General features: G+C 52.7%; 1 pseudogene; it reads right to left on the bottom strand.

Annotated features, from left to right (window-relative positions):
• Positions 1-11: 11 nt before the first annotated feature.
• On the bottom strand, positions 12-8852 carry LOC137954774 (NADH-ubiquinone oxidoreductase chain 4-like; annotated as a pseudogene).
• Between the last annotated feature and the right edge of the window lie 1109 nt (positions 8853-9961).

Raw genomic sequence — 9961 nt, forward strand, 5'->3', positions numbered from 1 at the left:
GGTAAAGGGGCGTCAAGTGCCCCCTATTACGTAAAGGTGCTCCGCCCCTTGTAGTAAGAGAGCCTACGGCGCCTATTACGTAAAGGGGCTTGTGCGCTTCAAAAAGTGCCCCTCTTACTACAAGGTGCTCCGCCTCTTGTATACAGAGAGCCTACGGCGCCTATTACGTAAAGGTGCTCCGCCCCTTGTAGTAATAGAGCCTACGGCGCCTCTTACTACAAGGGGCTTGTGCGCTACGCTGTAAGGGGCGCACAAACAATGTCGTTGCGCGGGGATGCGATTCGCCAAGCTGGGGCAAACAAAGCCGTCCGGGGTTGGTGGGGCGGATTAGGAATGCGAAGGCCTTTCCTTCGAAAGGAGACCCGGGAAAGGAAGAGCAATGCTATTGACCGACCCTTTCGTAGTGACTTCGAATCAATAGGCCTCCCCTTTTTTCTCATTTTGGATGAGGCGTAGAGAATGAAATGCAGAAATAGGGGAAGGGCTTTGGGCTCCTTTGATTTGAGTTTAAGGGCTGCTCGCCCTACTGAAGTACCAAAGGCGAAAGGGGCTTACATAGTCTTAGCGCCCTTAGAATCTAAGCACTTTGAAGCGCCAGTAGTTGTAGCTGTGGCCACACCAACCCTTTCGTTCTTCTCGCTCCGGGTTCCGATCTATATGACCTCCGGGCGTCCGTAAGGCAGCTCTTCCGTAGAGGCAGGTAGTAACCTAACCTTTAAGAGTCTGTTCAAGGGGGGAGCCCTCTTATCTATCAATGGAAAGATCTCCGTGCGTGACGTGATAAGGAATCCTAGAAAAGATCGATTGAGACTCCCTCCCCGGTCCCACGAAGATCTCTACGTACTTGTCCAGACAGAGATCTTCCGGTCTGCGTGCGTGGGAGCAGCTCAAGCAAAGAAGAGTCTGGTCTCTGAATTCAGGCCCGGCCCGCCCGTCTGCTGCTAGGTCCGGGAATGGCGCCAGGCGAGGGCGCCGCTATGCCCCGCTGCTCTGAAAGGCCGGCCCCCGGACTATGCAAAAGAATCGAGGCCGGGAGGTCTCGTCCATAGTGGTTCCCCCCGCCTTTGGTGATTGACCGAACAAAGAGGCCTAGATCTATGCCCCTTAATGAATCGAATGGTCCTTCGACCTTCGTTTGATTCCGGCGGCCGGCATAGATCTCATGAGACCCGCCCACTATTACTACGAAAAAAGCCCTGCCTTTTTCCTTCGCTACTAGGAGAGTAAGCAACTTCTATTAGCGCCGGACCTTGAGTCGAATTGATCGTGTCATGTGCAACGTCCATCAATGATGGTTCATTAATGTCCATTGATTTAGACTCCTTCCCCCTTCCCTTATACGAAGAAGATCGAGAGGGGCCCAAACCAAGAACGGAAACGGAAGCCTTTCGACTCACTCTCGTATGGCTCGCCCTCGAGCCCTGGGCAGGTCGGCCGGGTCTTTCCCTGTTGTTCTGTTCCCGCCACGAGAAAGACGCACGGAAGAGGTATGCCCTGCGCGTGGAGGATCCGTTGAGAGTGTCCGTTGTCTCGGTAGGGAAGAGTACGATCTTTTCCCCTATAGTATTGAATCAATAAAAAAAGAGGTCAGTGCTACGGCCCCCTATAGTTTGATCCAATATTGACCGGGGACGAGCCCCGACTTCCATAGGTCCTTGGTTCGACCTCCTTCCGCGGTCCTTGCTTTTAATAAAGCGGAGCGGGGCCAATTTCTCGTACTTGCGGCTTGTGCCCCGCCCGGTTCACTGGGCTGTTGGCCTACCAAGCACTTGCCCGCTGCTCCTGCCGCCCGCCAAGCGGGCTCCGCGCTCGTTATCCTTACTGTTCTCTCTGCTGGGGCCCCCTCCCATTGCTCTAGCCATAAGCTATGGCAGCTCCAGCTCGCACCCACTGGGGCCCGCCCAGCGAGGCCAGAGTGGGCTCAGCGGTCAGCCCCCATTCGAATTACGTTAGGGGGTCTTTCGCTTTTGCCAGATCTAGAGAGATACTACGAGTCCTCCGTCCCAGATTCCCTCGCCGCGGCCATCTGGTTCACCGGTACTACCAAAAACTCTCATGCTTACGTTACTGTTACTGATGTTAGTATTATCTCGGACCACGAAGACCCCAGTCGTGCTTCTGGTTTCCATTCCCATCATCATATTGAAGTTGGAAACTCCTCGTGCTCTGCCATAAGAACTTGGAGTCCGTATCATGGTGAAGGTAAGGTAACGCTGTGATTCTTGCTCAAAAAACTGACCGAACGCGTTCGAGTTATTGGCTCGTCCGACCCGGCAGCATTCATGAGTCGCTCGTTCAACTGTCCCTCGGAGACACGGTCGAGAAGTGCCATGCATGGTCGCCCCCCCTTTCTTTCTTTCTCTCGGTCCCACCCAGTGAGCGGAGCGCGGATGCGCTCGCTGCTGCATCTAGCGCACAAGCCCAAAGTAGTAATAGGCGCCTACGGCTCTATTGCGTAAAGGGGCGGAGCACCTTTACGTAATAGGGGCTTGTGCGCTAGAAGCGGGCGTGTGCGCTGCAGCAACAGCAGGGGCGTCAAGTGCCCTAAGGCTTGTGCGCCTTTATGGCTTGGGGGCCTGAGCCTTAGGGCTTGTGCGCTTTCTTTGGGGCCTTCTTTTGAAGCTCCCTAAAGAAATGGATCAAAAAAAGGGGGGGACTTCCGCAACGGGCTATGCCACCCATTACTTATGAGGGAAGTCGCATCCGTCCCATCGCAAGCACCTACAATGTCATGATCACATTGGTTTACCCTTTTTTCTTTGGTAGTTCAACGGACGGTCGCCCCTCCAACAAGAAAAGGTAGAAATATGGAAACTTCTCTGCCATTTGGATCGGAGAATTTATGGAGGAGTTTGAAATTTCCAGAAACCGCACGATTATATAGCCAAAGGGAATACGCCGCGCCTAAAATCATCCCAAGCGCTGCTAATGTGGCTACTAAGCTATTTCTTTGGAAAGCTCCTACTAAGATGGGAAATTCCCCGATAAAGCTGCTAGTACCAGGTGAACTCATATTGGCCAAAGTGGAAGAGAAGGAAATGGTAGGGAGATTCGGCATGGTGCTCACTAAACCTCCGTAATATCTAGCAAGTCGAGTCTGATGTCGGTCATATAGAACACCAACACATAGAAAAAGGGCTGAAGGAACCGGTCCATGACTTGACATCGGTGGAATGCTACCTCCAATTCCCTGTATGTTCGATAGAGCCAAATATTCCCCCCCCACTGATCGGAGTACGCCGATTACCCCCCGAACCGTACAAGATAGTTACCACCTATCATACGGCTTTCTAACTCCACTTCTTTTTCTGGTCGTTCCGCTCTGTCGGATCGATGGTTGTATAAGAGATCTGTAACCCCTCGACATTTTTGACAGAATGGTTCCTGCTTCCTACCCATAGTTAGCATGTATCTCCCCGGGTCATACTTGAGTATCACATCGTAGACCCCCACCCCAACTCTATCTTCCTTATCAGTGAACCGGAACATAGTGCATAGGTACTCTTCGATGCAGCGGGGACGAGACGACGTGACATACTACGATCACGTACAGAAGTGCTGCCCTTCGGCTCGGCAATATGGAACCTCTCAACTGCTCCCGTTCCTTTATGGGGGTCCTATCGGGATAGGTAGGCCCACGCTTTCCCCTCCCCCCGACCGATCAGTAGTTCCCCACGGCTGACAAATAGGAGTTTAGGCCGTAAAAGAAAGGCACCGGCCCCCCTTCCCCCCCACTGGGATTTTGCTTTCCTTATCTACGCGCGCACAGCGTCAGCACTGGCGAAAAAGAGGTCGGCTTTACTTAGAGTGCCCGCGGGCTTGTGCGCTAGAAGGGGCGGGCCGGGTGCTTGTGGGCCCCCCTCTGCAGCAAGTGCTTGTTGGACCCCCACCCCCGTTTCCCGAGAGGGGGCCGGGCAGTGTTTCCCCAGCGGCCGGCCAGTGGCGGCAGAAAACGAACTCGGGTGGGCTCCGCGCGGTTCGCGTTTTCTTGTTAAGAGAGCTTATCATTCTCTTATAGAAGCCCGCGTCCACGCCGGGGACGGGTAAAGCCCAGCGAAGCAGCAGGGAGCACTGAGCAATGGGGGGGGGGATGAGGGCGACTCCGCCCATGGGTTGGACCACACCACAGGCTGAAGTCCTTCCACGACAGGAGAAGGGCAGCGTCCTCGTTGTCGGACCGGAACAAGAAAGGGGAGCTAGTCGTTGGAGGGAAGACAAGGCTCGTTCCGTGCGACTCCACAGAAGAGTACGCGCGCTAGCGCTTATAGCAGCCAGTGAGCGAGCGCATCCGCGCTCCGCTTCGCGCACTTCTATCGCACAAGCCCCCAAGCCTACAATAGCAATAGGTGCTTCAGCCCTCTTGGGCCCTATTGTGTAAAGGCGCTTTATAGGCAGGCTTCTCGCTCTATTGCAACTTTGGGCGTGTGCGCTAAAACTACATAACTGCGCGCCTTACTATACTAATAGGACTAGCGCGCGCATCCCAGCTGCTTGCTGCTTTCTGTTCCAGCGGAGCTCGCTGCCTCCCCACCCTTGCTTAGCATTCCACTTGTGATCCTGGATGCAGTGGAGGATTTTGAGAAATGCGCCCGAATGTCCCCCTCCCTCCATAATACCCTACTTCTCTTTCCCCCCTCGAGAAAGAGAAAGAAAAGAAGAAAGGATTGATTCTCTTCTTTCATGTGAACGGCCCTATCTTGTATCGAATGGTTTTTCGTGCTATACACCACGTTGAGAAAGACCAAGCTCCTATGTACCGTACCATTTGGGTACCTCTCGAAAGGGGGGTGCTCCTTATGATGCGGGGCTGGATCAAAGCTGTCCGAAGTGCAATGACGGGGTAAACTCGGACTCGGATAGGATAGGATTGTGCGTGCCGGGCCCTTCGGGTGTCCATATTTTGGCCGAATTCCCCGTACCGTAGGCCCGCGCGGCCGTCATCTTTTTTTTGACGTTCCACCGCTGTTACGCCAGAAATCCAAGGTTCCACACGAGCTCCCGTTCTGCGGCGTGGTGGCAGGACCGCTAGGGGATTGGCTCCGGGTGTAGGTAGGGTCAAATCTGCAGGGGTCATGCAAATACATAGGCCCCTTCCCTTCTGCCGAGTAGTTTAGAAGGCGCTTTCCATTCTACGGTCCCTCGGAGCGAAGGCTTAGGCAGGTAGTACGGGCCCTCTGACTTCCAGCTATGTGCTGTGCGGCTCCCGCGAAGCGAATGAAGGGAAGCTCGAAGAGCTTTCTCCGCCAGCGGCTTATGTAGTGGTCGGCTTCGCACAGCCAGCGCTCACGCCAGCGAGCGAAGCGCGGGTGCCACTATTGCTATAAGGTGCCTAAAGGCCCAAAATAGCAAGAGGGGGGCACTTGCAGCACACGCCCGCGGCCTCTGCAGCTCCCCCCCCCTTACTGAACTTCACTTAGTAGTCGGCATTCTATAAGCGACTTGTCGAGTCTACGAAGCTTTGCTTATTGTAGTCGGCCCGTAATGCCTCCCTTCATTTGCTTGCCTCCTTCCAGCCCAGAATGCTTGGCCTCCTGCGCCAAGTCGATCTTTTAGGTTTTAGGCTTGGCTTCGTCCCGGAAGCGAAGCTTCTACGACGAGTCGCTTCTCCCCTTCTCCACTCTCTCCGGCGGAGAAAGCTCTTCGAGCTTCCGGGTGAGCTTACGCTTACTCTCAGCCTCTTTGATTGGTAGGCGGGCGGGATAAGCCCCCTACTTAAGATTCTGAAGGGTAACCTTTTGATTATGTCGTGACGCTTTGGTTAGGCCGACTACTCTACTACTACTATAGGCTACTTCTAGCTTCTATAGTGGCCCTGGGGCTTTGGTGTAGTTGTAGTTTGTATTGGTACTGAATGAACATATCAAACAAAGGCGAGCAGTATAAGCCCTTCGTAGGCCTGGGAAAAGCAGCGAACTCTATAAGCTAGGCTTTGTTCACCTTTGGACACGAACACTATTCCGTTCTCAGCGGAAACCCGCCTTAGAGATTGAACGTCGACTTATCTTATTGCCATTCAATCTAAGACAGCGCTGATAGCTTGTAGTCAACAGCCCCCCTTATGAAACCGAAAGCAGCCTTTGGTACTTAAGTAGTTAAGGCGAACAGCCCCCTTGCAACTATGATAGAGAGCCGTCTGCTTGTTGCCAAACCAACCCTGTTCGCCTTTCTTTTGAATCAAAGTAGGGCGAGCAGAGCGTACCCTATAGGGCAAAGCAAGAAAAAAGGCCTTTTTTCTTGAATCAAAGTAGGTCGCGACTGTTGTATTGTAGTCGGTCGGGGGAAGCTACCGCTTCTACGACAGCTCCGCTTCCTCGTCTTGCTTCTGGCAAAGCTTCTACTTTGCTTGCTTCTCTCGCGCTTGCTTGCGCGAAGGCGCCGAGTCCTTTTCGCTAGGTCCAAAAGCTTCCGTCAAAGCGAAAGATCTGATCCAACAGAAATCCCGCATATTGAGCGCAGCTGATATGCGGCTACGGCTAGGCGATCATATCATGCCATATAAGACTTCATTATGGATAGAGAGATCCCCTTACAGATAGAATAGATGTTCATGGATAGACAGACATTCCATTGATTCACGAAATGGCTCGTCGATCCAAATGATTCATTCTTCTGGTCTCTCTCCGCCCCCCGCCCCGAAACTGACCCACGGCACAGCGCCCATTCGCTTCGCGCGCGGGAAGGCAACGAAGTTCAGTTCAAGAGACCGCAGAGGAGTGGAGCAGCCGCGACACGAAGTTCCTTACCTTAGCTGGATCTCGCTGGTGCCACCTATACGGTAGGTAGGCGGCGGATGTGTGACGTTTGGAGTTGTCGTTCGTGCACCTGTCCCCAATGGAAGAATGAGTGATCCGTTCCCCTGCGGATCATGGCCTTACCACTCGGTCCCCGATGGCCAGCGGGGGATTCGGTATAGCAGCTCACGTTCGTTTGCGCTGCGCGTTCCCGCTGGACTGGACACGTGTTAGCTGTAGGAAGTATGGTTCCGAAAGTGACTTTGGTTCGCCAGTTCAGGCTCAACTCCTCGCTTTACGTTAGCGGACCTACAGGTCGGGCCGGGGCGGAGCACTCTTTCTTTCTGTGTGGGACGATGCCGGGGAGATAAGGGAATGCGTCGAGGCGGCGAACAACAACAACACAACTACATTTTTGCTTTTCCCTCCATGAGATGAGCCCTGTGCATTGGACCGATGGATAAGAGAACGGAGCTGGCCCAAAAAGCGCTTGGGCGCTCTACGTACGATGTAGACTCCATCAGATACATATCTTCTTTCTGATGGATCCATAATAGTGCGATATCCTCTTTCGATCTATTGATCTATTGAGTATCTTTCCCCTTATTATTGATAGATTCCCTCTCTATCCATTCCTACTCTTTCGATCTATCAGAACAGATCAGGCCATCTATCAATCGATTTGAAAATAGCACGTTCATCTCGCTTTTCGTTCATTTCCGCCACGCCATAATAAGAAGCAGGCGAAGCAGCTAGAAGCGCTCGCTTCTAGCCCTTTCTTTCTTATTCACGAATGAATTGGAAAGCCAACAGAAAGATTAGATTCTGACCTCGTCTAGCGCACAAGCCCTAAGTAGTAAGAGGGGCACTTTTTGAAACGCCCTTGTAGCGATAGGCGCTTCAAGCCGCAGACTTCGTTGGCTTAGAGTGCCCGGCGGCTTGTGCGCTAGGCTAGCACACGCCCAAAGTCGCAATAGGCGCTTAGGCGCTTGCCCTATTGGGCCCTATTGTTATAAGGCGCTTTATAGGCAGGCTGCCTCTGCAGCTGCCTGCGCGTAGGACCGTCCCTCACTCCCGTCCCGGGGCGCTAAGGGGGTTTAGTTTTTGGAACAGACGGCTGTGTTTTGCTGACGCCTCGAATCAAGCTTTTGTTGCGACATGCTATGTTTTCTCCCCCATTGCTAGTAGGTTGATGGGTCGCACGCCCGGCACACATGTTTTGGCCTTGTGTGTCCATAACTCAAAATAGGTGACCTAACGGCCGCCGCCCGACTAGACATACCCATAGTCACCAGATTCATATGGGCTACTGGGGAGTGGGCAATGATCTTCTTAAGATCGATCTGTCTTGAAGTGGTCGAGGGAGTATATATTATAGCAATCGCGCTTGGAGTATAAATGAAAGGAGTGGAACGAAGTGTCGCTTCGGGAAACATGGGTATTGAAAATCTTAAAAACCCGTGGGTTCCCAATTTTAAAGGAATTCCTGCCAAGATGACGGATCCTGCCGTAGGTGCCTCTACATGAGCTTCGGGTGACCAAATATGAACTGGTACCATAGGCACTTTGACGGAGAAAGAAGCGAAAGAAGCAATCCATAGAAAGATTTGGCGCCGCTCACTAAATTCTGTGGTTAATAAGATTTGTAAATCGGTGGTTCCTGTTTGGAGAAGAATCAACGGAATAGCTAATAGCATAAAAACAGATCCAAGTGAAGTATATAGGAAAAACTGATATGCTGCCTTGATCTTTCTTTGTCTCGAACCCCATACCCCTATAATAATGGTAGAGTAAGGGGCGGCCCCAAAGCGGAATTGACCGGTGGTGGTTGGTCGAAGCTCCAGTAGGTAGCCACTCCCTTCTCAGGGAACCGTACGTGAGACTTCCGCATCATACGGCTCCGTCCCGAGCTTCCGTCGTCGGCCCTTGTCATTAGACCACTATCTATGCATGTCTTTTCTGCCTTTACTCTCGAATCTTTTGCTTCTCGGGTGGTGGCGAACTATGCAGCTTGCGTTGCGGGAGATGCCCGCCCGTACGGCCCGGCCTCTTTCCCGCCCGAAAGAACCGCTCACTAGCTAGCCGGACTAGTGGGAGGGGGGCCCGACCGTAGAAAACCATGCCTTTCGCAATAAAGTTCCCCTCTTGCGTAAAGGTGCGTAGCCCAAAGTAGCAATAGAGCGAGAAGCACCAATTGCTACTTTGCGCTTCTCGCTCTCTTGTGTAAAGGGGGGCTACTCTTGCTATAAGGGGCGTGTGCGCTTAGCCCGTCTTCAAAATCCAGAAAAATGGGCTCGTTGGGAAGAAAGATGGAGTGCGGCCTGTAGAGCACATGTAACGCACAGTCGGGTTGCTCACGCAGCAGATCTCTCTCTCTCTCTAGATATCTATAGATAGAGAGAGAGAGATGTGAAAGTCATTGCCTTTATGGCCGCCCCCCTACTGACGGCCTTTACGCTACTACTACTGTGATGTGAGCGGTTCAAATTGGTTTGATCTTTCCCAATCAAAAAGGCCGGAACTTGTACGCTGCACTTGTACGGAGGCATAAAGGGACCCGACCCTTTTCTTATCTGAATCTTAAGGACAGGACCAAGCCCTATTCTTTCTATTCTCGAACCCAGCAAGCCCCAGCTCGCTCTCTAGCGCACAAGCCGCCGGGCACTCTAAGCCATACTAGCGCACAAGCCCAAAGTAGTAAGAGGGGCACTTTTTGAAGCCAACAGTCTTTCTTCGGAATTCTACTGAACGGGTCGATCCTCCCCTCCCGTTTGTTTTAGCAACTTATCCTACGGTCTCCTCGCCAAGAGCTCCCCGGCTACGACAGAGGAACCAACCCGCCTGCTGTGGCGGGGCGGCTTTTTTGTTTCACAATAAGACCTGGACGATTATCCCTAGCAAAGGTAGCTTACGAGTTTACGTCCATCCCTGGTCGGGTACAGTTTCCTTTCTCTTTCTCCCTTGTAGCCGTTACCCGAATTCGCGCAAGTGTGTCCACACCCCCCAAACTGACTTGACGAGGAATCAATTCTCGCGAACAAACACACCCCCTACACACACCTAGGAGCACCCCTTCCTGCATATCCATACAAGACCCGAGTAGGCGGGTCGAGGTCCTACGAGGTACCCACTACTCGGAGTACCCTCCCCCCAAAAAGATGTGTCTGTCAGGTTCGGTTCTTCTTAGTTGGGTTGGGCGGGTTCGACCAGAAATGCTATGCTTACGCACA

Source organism: Aristolochia californica, unplaced genomic scaffold (assembly GCF_029961685.1).
Source record: "Aristolochia californica isolate CCGP_79_NKW_82.1479 unplaced genomic scaffold, dmAriCali1.0.hap1 SCAF_190, whole genome shotgun sequence".
Classification (NCBI taxonomy): domain Eukaryota; kingdom Viridiplantae; phylum Streptophyta; class Magnoliopsida; order Piperales; family Aristolochiaceae; genus Aristolochia; species Aristolochia californica.